The sequence below is a fragment of the Lathyrus oleraceus genome, chromosome 4 (genome assembly GCF_024323335.1).
Source record: "Lathyrus oleraceus cultivar Zhongwan6 chromosome 4, CAAS_Psat_ZW6_1.0, whole genome shotgun sequence".
Lineage (NCBI taxonomy): Eukaryota > Viridiplantae > Streptophyta > Magnoliopsida > Fabales > Fabaceae > Lathyrus > Lathyrus oleraceus.
Genome location: NC_066582.1, coordinates 2,402,006 through 2,416,447, shown reverse-complemented (window position 1 = coordinate 2,416,447; position 14,442 = coordinate 2,402,006). Strand labels below are relative to the sequence as shown.

Here is a 14,442-nt window from a genome sequence, read left to right as displayed (position 1 = left end):
ATTTTAAAACCAAGAAACCGACGAAGAATTGATTCCCTAATTACGACGAACTACATACCGATATCCGCTTTATTAATATTTAATCTAGATCTTAGTTTAGTTTTTAGCTTTCCCCCAAACAATCAAACATTATTCACCTTAGCTTTACGAAGTAACCTTAGATAACGGTATATCGATTCATAAGTCCCTGTGGGATCGATATCTTTTAAAACTACGCGATAGAACTGTGCACTTGCAGTTTGTACCCCAAATTCGACTCATAAAGTCGCGATCATCTCATCCTCTTTCATCCTCAGATTTTCAAACATGGTGGTCAGCATCTGAAGTTTAGACATCTTCACCTTGGAGGTACCTTCATGAGTTATCTTGAGGGTATCCCCAACTTCCTTAGCCAGCTCACAGTGGTGCACCAGCCTGAAGATGTTCTTACTTATTCCATTGAACAATGCATTCAAGGCCTTAGAATTTCCAAGGGCTAATGCCTCTTGCTCCTTGTCCCACTCTTCTTCAGGAATTTGCACACTGACTCCATCTTTACCTGTCTTCGTTGGATGTTCCCATCCTTTGTTGACAGCTCTCCAGACTTTGCTATCTAGAGACCTTAAGAAGGCTATCATACGAGGCTTCCAGTCATCATAGTTAGAACCATCCAGCATGGGTGTTCTATTTGAGTATCCTACATCCTTGTCCATGGTACTAGAAAGCAACTTCCCTAGATCTCACCCAGAAATTAACAGGCAGGGTGCCTGCTCTGATGCCAATTGAAGTTCTAGTTAACAGACTTTCGATGTCACACGTGGTGTTATGACATCCAATTCTGCGCAGACAAGAATTATGCAGAACTTAAAAGGTAAGTGCAGTAAATAACACAATGAATTGTTTACCCAGTTCGGTGTCACACACACCTACGTCTGGGGGCTACCAAGCCAAGGAGGAAATCCAATATTAGTAGTATTAATTCAGACCTTAAACCAACTGTTTAACCCTATCACTTAATACCTACCCAATGCAATTTCAATCTTACTCTAAGATCAGAGTTCCTACTCACTCCCCCTCAATCACCTCAGTGATTACAACCTTTAATTAAGATTAAAGATAATTGTGAAGTCACACTTCAAACAACTCTTGATTGTGCTTAACAGCTTTAATCAAGATACACAGCACTCACGCTTAAAAGCTTTGAGTGACACAACACTTACAACTCAATGAACACCCTATACCAATGCAATCATCTAAGTGATAATGGCTTGGCTCACAAGATACACCTAATACAAGACGCACACAAAAATACAACAGTGAAGTATGATGGACAAATAAAATCTTCACGCCTAAAATCCCCGAGTTGTGAATGAAGGATAGCCATCCTTTTATATTGCAGCACTTGGGCCTTGTACTTGTATTTCCTAAAATTAAGGTCAAGCAAGTTAACCTAATTTCCACATATTAGGGTACTAACAAATAGGCTATTTGTTAGGTTCATTAATTGTAGCTTAGTTGTTAGTTTCCTGGATTTTAGCTCAGCTGTTGACTTCCTGAAGAATAGCCTGAGAAAACTGCTGAAACAGAAAAACTAACCAACCTACAATTTAGCATATGCTGTCAGGAATGAATGTCACAACATTCAGTTTGACGTCCACGTCATAGACCATATGCTAAGTCTGTTTTTCCTGAAAACAGACTGTACAAAATGCTGTACTGTACAGGACCACTCAGTCCATACTTCAATATCAGCTTACATTAATAAATGTCACAATATCCAATTTGACATTTAGACAAAGAGCCTTATGCCATGGTCTGTTATTCTCCTAAAGAACAGACTGAGATACATACTGAAATGTAGCAAAAAACCAATCTGCCTAATGTTCAGTATATGCTGTCAATGATGAATGTCATAACATCCAGTTTGACATTCCGACAGTAGGCCTTATGCCAGGTCTGTTATTTCCTTGATAAACATACTGAAAATAAATACTGAGTTATAACAGAACACCAACTGTTCTATTCCTCAGTATCTGCTGTCAGGGATGAATGTCATAACATCTAGTTTGACATTCAGTAAGTCCTGTATTAGCTAAACCTGCAGCATACTACTCAAGTATGTCATGACATCAGTCAAGACATCAGAGTACAACTAGATATTCTAACACACAATGCAGTCAAACAAACATCTCCACAACATGTCATGACATCAGTCAAGACATTAGAATCCAACTAGTGTTTTACCATAAAATACAGCCAATCAAACATCTACAAACTCCCCCTTTGGCAAATTTTTGGCGAAAACAACTTGGCATCACAACAGAGTACACAGCAGCGGAAAACACACATCTAGCAGAAAAGAAAACTAGCTAATACACTCAGAGCAACAGCATACTCACACACATAGAAGTTAAATAAAAACTTCACATATCAACACACATACAGAAGTTAAATAAGAACTTCTACCAGCATCACACACATAAACACACTCACACTCATAGAACTGGAACATCAGCTGCAGCACAAACTCTGGATTAGAGGATCTTGAATATCTGTTTAGCAAAACAATCTGTTGTCCTGGGGCATCACAGGTGTTACTCCCCCTTTTTATCAAAAATGTTGCCAAAGCAACACTTTAAATTACAGACCAACATAAACAGAATTACACAAATGGCAGAAACACAATCTTGATTTTACTTCATAGTTTCAATCAAGAATACCCCCTCTTGATCTTGCTATACAACTTTGATCAAGACACCACCCACTTGATCTTGCTTCACAGCTTTGATCAAGTAGTCACACACTCTTGCTTCACAGCAGGTACACCCATATCAGATGCCATGACGTTGAGTCTGACATCTTGACATACTCCTGCATGAACACTTTCTTGAAGTCCAGCAGGCACATAGGCTGTCTCATGTTAGGATATCCCCTTAACATCTTGTTACCACACTTGCAGTAAGTAACATAGCAGTGATCTGTTGTCCAGTCATAGCACACTTTCAATTGTTTAATAGGTTGAGATATTAAACAATACATCCCAAACATCATTGGTTGCTATAAATCCTCAGACAGGCATATTCCCAATTTGCCCCTTAAATTTTCAAACTGAGTAGCATCCAGAGCCTTTGTGAATATGTCAGCGAGTTGTAGTTCAGTGGCTACATGTTCCAAGGTAATCACTTTGTCTTCCACCAGATCTCTGATGAAGTGATGTCTAATGTCAATATGTTTGATCCTGCTGTGTTGGATGGGATTCTTGGAAATATTGATGGCACTGAGATTGTCACAGTACAAAGTCATGACATTTTGAGAGACATTGTACTCAGTAAGCATCTGTTTCATCCACACCAGTTGGGAACAACTGCTTCCAGCTGCTATGTATTCAGCCTCTGCAGTGGACAAAGATACACAGTTCTGTTTCTTGCTGAACCATGATATGAGATTGTTTCCCAAGAAGAAACATCCTCCTGAGGTGCTTTTTCTGTCATCATCACTCCCAGCCCAATCAGCATCACAATACCCAGATAGGACAGGCTCAGAGCCATGAGAGTATAGCATCCCATAGTCACAAGTCCCATTGACATACTTGAGAATCCTCTTGACTTGATTTAAGTGGCTCACTTTGGGTTCTGCTTGGTATCTAGCACACACTCCAACTGCATAGGAAATATCAGGTCTACTTGCAGTAATATATAGTAGACTACCTATCATGCTTCTATACAAGCATTGATCAACACTGGGACCTCCATCATCTTTGGTTAACTTTAAATGAGTAGGTGCAGGAGTTCTCTTGTGCCTAGCATTATCCATACCAAACTTCTTAACTATGTTTTTGGCATATTTTATTTGGGAGAGAAACATAGAATCCTCCATTTGGTTAACTTGCATTCCAAGAAAATAAGTCAATTCCCCAACCAGACTCATTTCAAACTCAGATTGCATTTGGTGAACAAAATGTTTCACCATTTGCTCTGACATTCCACCAAAGACAATATCATCCACATAAATTTGGGCAATCATGATTTTGCCATCTTCATCCTTCACAAACAAGGTCTTATCTATCCCACCTTTTCTGTACCCATGAGAGGTCAGAAATTCAGTCAACCTTTCATACCAAGCTCTAGGTGCTAGCTTCAACCCATACAAGGCTTTCCTCAACTTGTACACATGTTTAGGTTGGTTAGGATCACAGAACCCTTTAGGTTGTTCCACATAGACCTCTTCATTCAAGTAGCCACTTAAAAAGGCACTCTTCACATCCATTTGGAACAATTTGAACTTCAGAATGCAGACCACACCTAACAGTAATCTGATTGACTCAAGTCTAGCAACAGGTGCAAACGTCTCATCAAAATCAACCCCTTCAACTTAAGTATATCCTTGAGCCACTAGTCTTGCTTTATTTCTAGTGATTACTCCCTTCTCATCAGATTTGTTCTTGTAAATCCACTTGGTACCAATGATGTTAGTCCCTTCAGGTCGTGGAACTAGCTCCCATACTTCATTCCTTTTAAACTGCTCCAGTTCATCTTGCATGGCATTGATCCAATATTCATCAGTCAGGGCTTCTTTCACATTTTTTGGTTCAACCTTGGATACAAAACAGGAAATTGAGCTAATTTCCCTTGATCTGGTAGTCACACCACTATTGGGATCCCCTATGATAAGATCCTTAGGGTGGTCTTTCTGAATTCTGATAGACGGCACTTTGGTGGATGCATCTACCTCACATTCAGAAGGAGACTCCTGTACTTCTTCAGACTTGACTGGTATGTCTGTTGAAGTATCAAGGAATGTTCCAACATCCTCTACGACATCGACTCCTTCCTCTTTATCATCCACAATAACATTTATGGATTCCATCAGGGCATTGGTCCTGGAGTTGAATGCTCTGTAGGCTTTGTTGTTAGTTGAGTATCCCAGGAATATACCCTCATCACTTTTGGGGTCCATTTTCCTTCTTTGTTCACGATCTGCAAGAATGTAACATCTGCTTCCAAAGATATGAAAGTACTTCACAGTGGGTTTTCTGCCTTTCCATATTTCATACAGAGTGGACGAGGTTCCTTTTCTCAAGGTAACTCTATTGTGAACATAACAAGCTGTATTCATAGCTTTATCCTAAAAGTGCATAGGGAGCTTCTTTGCATGAATCATAGCTCTGGAAGATTCTTGAATAGTTCTATTTTTCCTTTCAACTATCCCATTTTGCTGAGGAGTTATAGGAGAGGAAAACTCATGACTTATTCCTTCAGACGAGCAAAACTCATCAAACTTGGAATTCTTGAACTCCGTCCCATGATCACTCCTAATTCGGACAACACAACTGTCATTTTCCCTTTGAAGTCTGATGCACAGTTCTTCGAAGACATCAAATGCATCTGACTTTTCTCTGATGAAGCTTATCCAAGTGTATCTGGAATGGTCATCAACAACCACATAGGCATACCTCTTTCCACCCAGACTCTCAACCTGCATAGGTCCCATTAAGTCCATGTGCAAAAGATCCAGAGTTTTGGATGTTGTAGGATGTCCCAGCTTAGGATGTGACATCTTGGTTTTCTTGCCAACCTGGCATTCTCCACAGACTCTTCCTTCATCAATAAGCAACTTTGGGATTCCTCTAACTTCTTCCTTGGATATGATCTTTTTCATTCCCCTTAAGTGGAGATGCCCAAGACGTCTATGCCACAGCTTCACCTCCTGTTCTTCCGTGGTTGAGGAGCAAATTGTGGAGTAGTTTGAGACTTTAGGTTCCCACAGATAGCAGTTATCTTTGGATCTGGATCCTCTCATAACTTCCTGATTATCTCCATTTGTCACAACACATAGCTCCTTAGTGAACTGAACATAGAACCCTTGATCACACAACTGACTTATGCTGATGAGATTAGCAGTTAGTCCTTTTACTAACAGCACATTATTTAGTTCTGGAACTCCAGAGTTGTCCAGCTTACCCACACCTTTGATTTTTCCTTTAGCACCATCACCAAAGGTCACATAACTGGTAGTGTGAGGTTGTATATCCACCAATAAATTCTCCATACCAGTCATATTTCTTAAGCAGCCACTATCAAAGTACCAGTCTCCTCTGGTAGATGCCCTTAGAGCTGTGTGAGCTAACCTAGCAAACCATTTTCGTTTCTTGGTGGGGGCATTATGCTTATATGCCTTATGCTTAGGTCTGACATGATGGGTTTGGTTAGGATAACCATGCAGTCTGTAGCAGAAGGCTTTTATATGACCAAACCTACCACAGTTGTGACACCTCCATCTCTGAAATTTCTTCTTCTGATGGTTACTCATCCTGGTTCCCTGATGTTGAGACATTGGGTGTGACCTCCGCTTGAATTTCTGAACTTTAGCCTTTGGGCGTTTGAGTTCAGCTGAGGATTTCTTCACAAAGCCTAACCCAGACATGGTTCCTGACTTCTGTCCCACCTTTAGGATCTCTTCCAATGTGTCTGTTCCTTTATTCAGCAAGGTAATCTCACCATTTAGACCATCTATGACTGTCAGATGCTTCTGTTTCTCATCCTCCAGCTCCTTGATGAGTTTCTTCTGCTTTTCTCCTTGTACACGTACTTCTGCACTTTTGACACATAGCTCTTTATATGATGCAGCAAGTTCATCAAAGGTCAGTTCATCTCCACTTGAGTCATCATCAGTGGCACAAACACTAGTTAGTGCAGTAACATGTTTAGCAGATTCTGTAAGGGCAAAGTGTCAGACAACATACGATCGCAAGTTTCGATGATGACAAATGACCACCATGCATGTCTACAAACAAATGCAACACATCACCGATCATATCCTTTCCTATGCTTATCTAAATCTGTTATAATTCTTAAAAACATATGTGGACAAAGTGTGATCATGACGAAATGCATGAAAATCACAAAATACGAATTTTTGCAGGTTTGCAGGCTTTGAGTCGACCGCAAGGGTCAGCGCATAAGCCTCGGGTCAGCGCATGATGCTTTGAGTCAACCACAGGTCAGCTCATGGAAGCTATGAGTCGACCGCAAGGGTCAGCGCATGAGCCACGGGTCAGCACATGATGGCTTTGAGTCGACCATAGGTCGGCGCATAGCATAGTGCAGTTGGCCACGGGTCAGCGCATGAAACCTTTGAGTCGACCATAGGGGTCAGCGCATTCCCCACGGGTCAGCGCACGCCGACCTATGATCGACCGCTCGGGCGTAAACTCAGTTTTCTGAGTATTTTCCACTGTTTGAAAAGCTGTTATTTTTGGTTGGTAAGCTGTTACTATAAATAGAAGTCAAAACACTTTTATTAACTAACATTTGTCAATTTGAGTTCAAGTGTTCAAGGAAACAAGAAAGAGTGAAAAAGGTGTACAAGACTCATCATCTTCATCTTCAACATTTCACATCACATCAACTGCACACAATTACTTTTGATGTGGTTCGTGATCGATTAAAGGTGATAAGGTTCGAAGCTGTGATCGAAGAATCCGGTTCGAGTTGAAGCTTGTGGCAGGTTCTTTCTTGAATAAAACCGTTAGGGTTTTGTCCTCCAATACGGGTTTGTGTTTGGGGGTTTTTGGACGAATCATTCATCAATACTCAGCCGAGCGAAGGTGATTGAGAAGAGGAAGTCTTCATCAGTCTAGTAGCGGATTCGGTGGCATTGAAGTGAAGGATTCGGGTTCGACTCGTTGTGTTTGAGATCAGCCGGGCCGAGGGTTTGAAGAACGGAAGATTCTTCAACAAAGGGGCTGGAATCGGAGGTCTAGCAACAACGATCGAAGGTCTTGATTCATCTTGAATCAAGGAGCAAGGATAGGAAGCATCATTCAACATTGGAAGTTCTGTTGTTTACATGCTTTGCAATCCTTGTATAAACGGTTAAATTTCACAGGTGATATCTAATTAATCATCTCAATTCTAATTTTAGAATTGAGGGCAGACGTACCCGAAGCGAGGACGTCGGGGGAACTGCCTCATCAAATCTCTGTCTTCTTTAATTTTCTGCATAAGTGCTTTTCAGCTTAAAAATTAAGTGATTTTAGTTTAAGCAATTTTCCCAAACTTTGATATAAGTTGAGTAAGAAACTAAAACTGTTGTTTGAATACAAAGTACAATAGTATATTGTACTAGATAAATTTGAATTACTTACTCAACTCAAATATCTCTTGGAGTGTATGCACACCAAGTGTTTGTGAATTTGCATAAGCCAAAGTTGTCTTAAGTTTGCACTCAGTTTAATTTGGTATTTTGGATCATTGGAACTAGGCTTGCTAGTTAGTGAAATATATCAATTGAGTGTGCAAATAGTGTAGTGATTAGTATTTCATTTTATCTCTAATCCATTAGCTTAACGCATATCCGGTTTTCCAATAACGGTTCGTTTTAGACTAAAATTTTCCTCGGCCGCTTCCGCATTCAAAACAAATTTTCAAAACCAATTTTCTCTCAAATTGGTAGCGCCGACTCAAGTTTTTAATTGGGATCTATTCAACCCCCCTTCTAGATCCGTGCCATAGTCTAACAAGTGGTATCAGAGCTCCGGTTCACTCTGTGCTTCAAAATACAACATTGATAGAAAATGGCTAACGAACCTAAAGGGGCTTACAATAGAGCTCCCGTTTTCAATGGTGAAAATTATAGTTATTGGAAAGACTGTATGCGGGTGCACATAAATTCCATAGATAGGAAAATATGGAATGTTATTCTCAATGGTCCAATTCAAATAACCATGACCAATGAGAACAACGAAGTGGTGCCTAAGCCCGAAGCACAATGGACCGTTGATGATGAAAAGAAATACAATTATGATTGGAAAGTCAAAAATATCCTAATCTCCTCATTAGGTGTAGATGAATACTATCGTGTATCCCATTGTCCTACTGCTAAGGCCATGTGGGATTCACTACAAATTTCCCATGAGGGGACAAATGATGTTAAATTGGCTAGAATCAATACACTAACACAAGAGTTTGATCTCTTTTTCATGGAGCAAGGGGAAACTATTGCCGACATGCAAAAGAGATTCACTCATCTCATCAATCGATTACATTCACTTGGTAGGCCTGTTTCCAATGATATTGCTACTAATAAGATCTTAAGATGTCTCAACAGGGAATGGCAGCCGAAAGTGACCGCCATCAAAGAGGCAAATGATCTTACCACATTGGACTTGACAACATTGTTCGGTAAACTACAAGAGCACGAACAAGTTCTCTTAAGCCTGGAACAACACGAAAAGAAAGATAAGAAAGACAAAGCAAAGGTGAGTGAAAAGAAATCAATAGCTCTAAAGACTTCCTCCTCAAAGTCTCAAGCAAAAGAGCAAAGTGATTATTCATCGAGTGACGAAGAAGAAGAGGACAAGAGTGAAGATATGGGGCTGTTCGTTGTTGAGACAGTTTTTAAGTGTCGGGTTTTTGTTATCGTATCCACAGAGATTGTAAGATATCACTGCCGTTCAATGGTTGAATTAATCTTAACTTAATGTAACACTAGGGTTTTGGTTTTAATCAAGTTATCTTGCATACAAAGTAGTTAATTGCGGTAAAAGTTATGTTTTGATTAAATATGAGAAATATTGTCAAAGTTAGGTTTCAATGATTACATTGCTTTGCATGTATTTGCTCGGTCAACAATCTTATAAACTCCTTTAGATGATAAATTATTTCACAAGGTCCTCTCAATGCGTTTCTCTCGAACACCCATTGTGAGTTTTGCCATTTTGATCCATTGTTTCTCTCGAACACAATCTATCAAAATGACAACTTTTTGGTTCAACCTTATGGTGAACAAAATCATTCGTTACTATCTCTAGCTAACAAACAAGTTTGGATGAAAACCTAGGTCAAGAATCGGTAAACATCTCTCGATCAAATACCAACACAAAGGGTTTTAAATAGAAACAAAGTTTTCATCATATATTTACCGTTAAAGAGTTTACATATGAGGATCCTTACATTTACACACAAAGCTAGCAATCACCTACATCTAACCTTGACAAATGGAAGACTTAGCTACTCATTTTCATGGTAGCTTGGTCGGCAAGTAAGGAAAGAAGGTTGATCAACATCCAAGTCGGATAATCGAAGTTGGATGGGAAACCACCTTCTTTTTGTGGAAGATGGTTGCTAGATGAAGAGAAATGAAATTAGGGCATAAAAGCTCCCACAAAACAATGCTGTAAAATATCTAGAAGAAAGTACAAAAAATGGAAAAGTTGGTAAAAAATGAGGTCTGGTGCCCAAAAGTGGCACCTGCTACTTATAGACAAGTGCAGAACTGTCATGTTCGCTAGGCGAGCAGAATGGCTCGCCTAGCGAAGGTCAAATATGAGCACAAAAGGCCCCTGCGCCCAGAGAAAACAGGGCGTTGGTGAACTGTCATGTTCGCCTAGCGAACATACCTTCGCCTAGCGAAGGAAACGCTTCAAGCTCGCCCCAGCGAGGTTGAGAAGTTTTGCTACTGGAATGCTCGCTGGGGACTCGCTAGAGCCTCGCCTAGCGAGTGAGTGTTGGCTGCACTTTTCACCAAAACAGAATGAATTCGCTGCAAACTTCGCCTAGAGCTCGCCTAGCGAATTAATTTGCTAATTTACTGGAGCTGTTCGCCAGGAGCTCGCCTAGCGAACCCATTCTTCGCCACAGCCTCGCCTAGCGAGCAGGCAGATGAAATGCTCCTTTTCTTTGGTTCCTTTGCCAATTCTCTTGTGTCTTTATTATCAATTAATTCATGCCTTTCCTGCACAATAACACACACATCAAAGGCACCAAGCTTGTTTATCAATGTAACGCATTCCATGTAAAACAAATGTGATTTTGACAATTTTAGCAAGGAAAAAGAGTGAAAGATGCCCACATATGATAGCTCAAATAAGCACTTTTGGGCATCTAACAACTCTCCCCAACTAGATTCTTGCTTGTCCTCAAGCAAAGTATGCCTCTTGAAGGACAAGAGGATTTGCTTTAAGAAACGGTTTCTCCGAAGTTGGATAAACGGCTCAAACACAAGCGAAATTCGCATATACAAGTTCCCAACGGTTCGAATAAAATAATACCTAGGAACTTAAACTTAAATAGCAATGCAAAATATTTATCTATCTACAACAATACTATTCTGAATGAATCATCCTATCTCTCCTCTTCGAATAAGGAATGAAGATTTTGCGCGTTTGCAACCGCGGGACTAATCTCACTCTCTAACAAATAATGAAGAAATCAAACAGATTCATACAATGTCTAATCAATTAAAAATGCTACTGTGGAAGCAAAAAGATCACTAAGGGCTTTTCGGTTGAAGCTTGGTTAGGTTAACAAACAAGGGTCATTTCTAAGGCCATTGAAACGAAAGTGCCGATGCAAAAGAGACATTCACAGTATTATTCACACTACTCGACTTTGTTTCATTTATTTCTTATTTGAAACCTTCACAACACAAATTCCACAACTCAATTTTTTTATTTTTCACTATTTTTCTTCCAAGCAAGCATTTTTTTCATTCTTTCTATTTTTGTTCTTTTCTTTCACATCAAATATACAAAACAGATGTTTATTTTCTACATTTTCTATACATATATTTTTCTATGCTTGCTCGGTTTTTCTTTTCTTTTTCAAGAGTTGTGGTACTTACCAATTCTTTTTCGTTCTCCCCAACTTATTTCTTCCACACCTGATAACACGAAATTATATCATATTTTAGGACTTAATTCCATTAAATTCTATGACTATTTATTTCGGTTTACTGCATTTTATGAGATATTACGTGGTATTTTCTTCCTATTTGTCTCAGGTAGTCCATTTTGAAGAACAAGTGAAAACGGAAGAAAAGAAGGTGCAAAAAGGAGAGAAAAGGAACCAAATGCCAAAGCCCAGCCCAAAGCGCACAAGTCACCAATGATGTGCCTGTGACGGACGTCACAGGGTGCGTGACGAGCGTCACGCAAAACATCCTTGTGACGGACGTCACACATGGTGTGACGAGCGTCACACCGTTCCACTACCTTTTTGGCGCAAGTAACGCCCTCAGAAGACTTGAAGAAGAGACGTTGAGGAGTTGGTCTCCTATATCCACGCCGTGCATTTAGCCACGTTGAAGAACTGGAGAAACGGAAAGCAGTTACCAGCACCAATATAAATAGCCATCTCAAAAACCTAAAAGTCTCTCGGTTTTTCCACGCTCATATTGCCGAAGCTCTGCCAATTTTCTTTTCACGCTTTTGCTTATTTTCTTTTCCAGCAACTTAACATTGTTTATTTTATTTATTTCTTTTGCAAGTTCTACATTCTTTTTCCCTTGCAATTTACCTTTCCCTTTTTAGCATTTAGATATTTTTCGCATAATAGTTTCTACACCGGAAACTATTGTGCAACTTTTTATCGGATCTAACCTTACGTTAGATTCTAGTTTTATTTCCTTGGTTTAATTTATTGTTTAATTGAAGAATCGAAGAACAAATCCTACCGGCTTGTGGTGGAGTGTTCAAGACTATTGTATTACGCATTCAGGTTCTTTAATCATTATTTAATATTTTGTTTTATTATTTATCTATATTATCTGCCTGGAATGAGTCTGTTTATGCATGATATGTATTCTTGTTTATTTAGCATGTCTGGCTAATTCGCCTAGGTATCGGTATGTAAAGTAAGCAGAATAAGGGATCAAGACTGAGTCGGTCTATCTAAACTTAAAATTAAAATCAATCTTTTTACGGTCTCAACTTACAGGTTTAATAACAAGATTTTTTTACAAAAGTAAAGGACATAAAGAAGTTAAAATCAATAGAGCGAGAGTTTGAGGTTTTAACTGGACAGTGTAAGTTAGGCATTAATTCTAGATCAGGGCGAGAGAAAGTTTTAGAGTTAATTAAATTCTGACCTTTTCCAAAAAGTATTTTTAAAGATTGAATGTGAGGACGAGAGTTAAGCATTCGGATTTGATTATATAACCTAAGTCAACAGAGCGAGAGTTTGAGATAAGGGTGTTTAAAACGGTCAGTGTTTTCTTAAAAAGAGTTTCTGCAACTTTATTGTTTTCAAAATATGGTTTTTGAATTAATTATAAGTGACAGCTACATTATTATAAAATCATGGTTTATTCAACAGAGCGAAAGTTTGAGATAAAACCTTTAACCAATAAAGTTAACTGAAACGATTTATTTTAAAAAACCAAGAAACCGACAAAGACTTGATTCCCTAGTTTTGACGAACTACATACCGATATCCGTTTTATTAATATTTAATCCAGATCTTAGTTTAGCCTTTAGTTTTTCCCCAAACTATCAAACATTTTTAACCTTAGATTTACGTAGTAACCTTAGATAACGGTATATCGATTCATAAGTCCCTGTGGGATCGATATCTTTTAAAACTACGCGATAGAACTGTGCACTTGCAGTTTGTATCCCATTCTCGACCCGCTCTATCTACGAATCAACGATATCGAACTATATCTCCGAGTCTTACGACGAATTCGGGAATATCGTGCTGCAAACAATCTCCCTCCTATAGACTTTCCTGATCTCAAAGATCTTCCTTCTTTAACCGAGATGGCAGAACCAGCTCGTGCTCTTAGAGATTACGCCGCTCCATCGCAAGATGAACCGCATTCAAGTATTGCTCCGCCCGCAATTGAAGCAAACAACTTCGAACTAAAACCTTCGCTGTTGCAGGCTGTGCAACAGAACCAATTCTCTGGAAATCTTACCGAAGATCCAAACCTTCATTTATCCGTATTTGTTCAATACGCTGATACTGTTAAAGATAATGGTGTCACTTCAGAGGCAATTCGACTTCGTCTTTTTCCTTTCTCATTAAGAGATAGCGCTAGAAGATGGCTTCAATCTCTTCCTTCCAACTCAGTCACCACCTGGAACGAGTTGAAGAAAGTTTTTCTTGCCCGATATTTTCCGCCAAGCAAAACAGCTATGTTAAGAGCCCAGATAAACGGATTTAAACAGAAAGACAACGAGTCTCTTTTCGAAGCATGGGAAAGATACAAAGACATGATGAGACTTTGTCCACACCATGGTTTGGAAGACTGGTTAGTAATTCACACATTTTATAATGGTCTCTTATACAATACAAGGTTAACAATAGACGCCGCTGCAGGTGGTGCACTAATGAACAAACCTTATGCTGATGCTTACCAGCTTATCGAGAGCATGGCCCAAAACCACTATCAGTGGGGAACCGAACGAACAACGGTGGAAAAACCTCAACCGAAAACTGGCATGTACGAGATAAGTAACCTTGATCACGTTAATGCAAAAGTGGATGCTTTGGTCCAGAAAATTGAAAGTTTAAACGTATCACCTCCAGCCGCCGTGGTTGCTATAACTCAGAATTGCGAGGTCTGTGGAATCCAAGGCCACACTCCTGCGGAATGTCAACTCTTGACTGGAATCCAAGCAGAGCAAGTAAACTATGCTCAAGGAAGCCCCTACTCGAATACCTATAACCCAAATTGGAAGAA

At 39.5% G+C, this 14,442-nt stretch overlaps 1 pseudogene; it reads right to left on the bottom strand.

Moving 5' to 3' along the window:
* Positions 1–13,901: 13,901 nt before the first annotated feature.
* LOC127077370 (uncharacterized) lies at positions 13,902–14,001 on the bottom strand (annotated as a pseudogene).
* Positions 14,002–14,442: the final 441 nt, after the last annotated feature.